The 592-nt window shown below is 41.2% G+C and overlaps 1 protein-coding gene across 1 annotated transcript in view; it reads left to right on the forward strand.

Annotated features, from left to right (window-relative positions):
- SYNE1 (spectrin repeat containing nuclear envelope protein 1) overlaps positions 1–592 on the forward strand; it is a 385,453-nt gene that overhangs the window by 301,480 nt on the left and 83,381 nt on the right. The gene's annotated exons all lie outside the window — the stretch shown is intronic.

Consider the following 592-nt stretch of genomic DNA (forward strand, 5'->3'; position numbering starts at 1 on the left):
CATGTGGGATCCTCCCAGACCGGGGCACGAACCCGTATCCCCCGCATCAGCAGGCGGGACTCCCAACACTGCGCCACCAGGGAAGCCCTACCAACATTTTTTAAAGGTAGTAAACAGAGGTAGGAAGAACCAGCTATAAGATCTGAGATGAGTTAGCCTGAAATTGAGAAAGCGTAAATAAAATTTAATATCTCTAAGTATATGCACAACCTTTATTCAGAAAATGATGACTAGATAGTTTCCATTTTGCTAAGAACAAGTGAAGTGGGCTTAAAACGTTAGAAGGGATGATTTAGATGAGTATGTGAAATAATCTGCTAAAGATTAGGACTGTCTACTATGAGGGAATACTGAGAGTTTATGGAGGACAGTTTTTAAAAATATTTTACGTAACATAATTTTATTTAAATGGTTTATGATTCTAGCTAAAGTAACCCAGTTTTGTTCATCCAAAGTGACTTATAATTGTAGCTGAAGACAGAGGTTGTAAATAAGCTGGGCCCCTCACTTCCTGCTGTTGCATACACAGGATGCTGCCACGTGCTGCATACATTGCTACAGGCACGTTCAGGGGGCCGTTCGCATTGTAGCT

The sequence above is a fragment of the Lipotes vexillifer genome, unplaced genomic scaffold, assembly GCF_000442215.2.
Source record: "Lipotes vexillifer unplaced genomic scaffold, Lipotes_vexillifer_v1.1 scaffold639, whole genome shotgun sequence".
Classification (NCBI taxonomy): domain Eukaryota; kingdom Metazoa; phylum Chordata; class Mammalia; order Artiodactyla; family Lipotidae; genus Lipotes; species Lipotes vexillifer.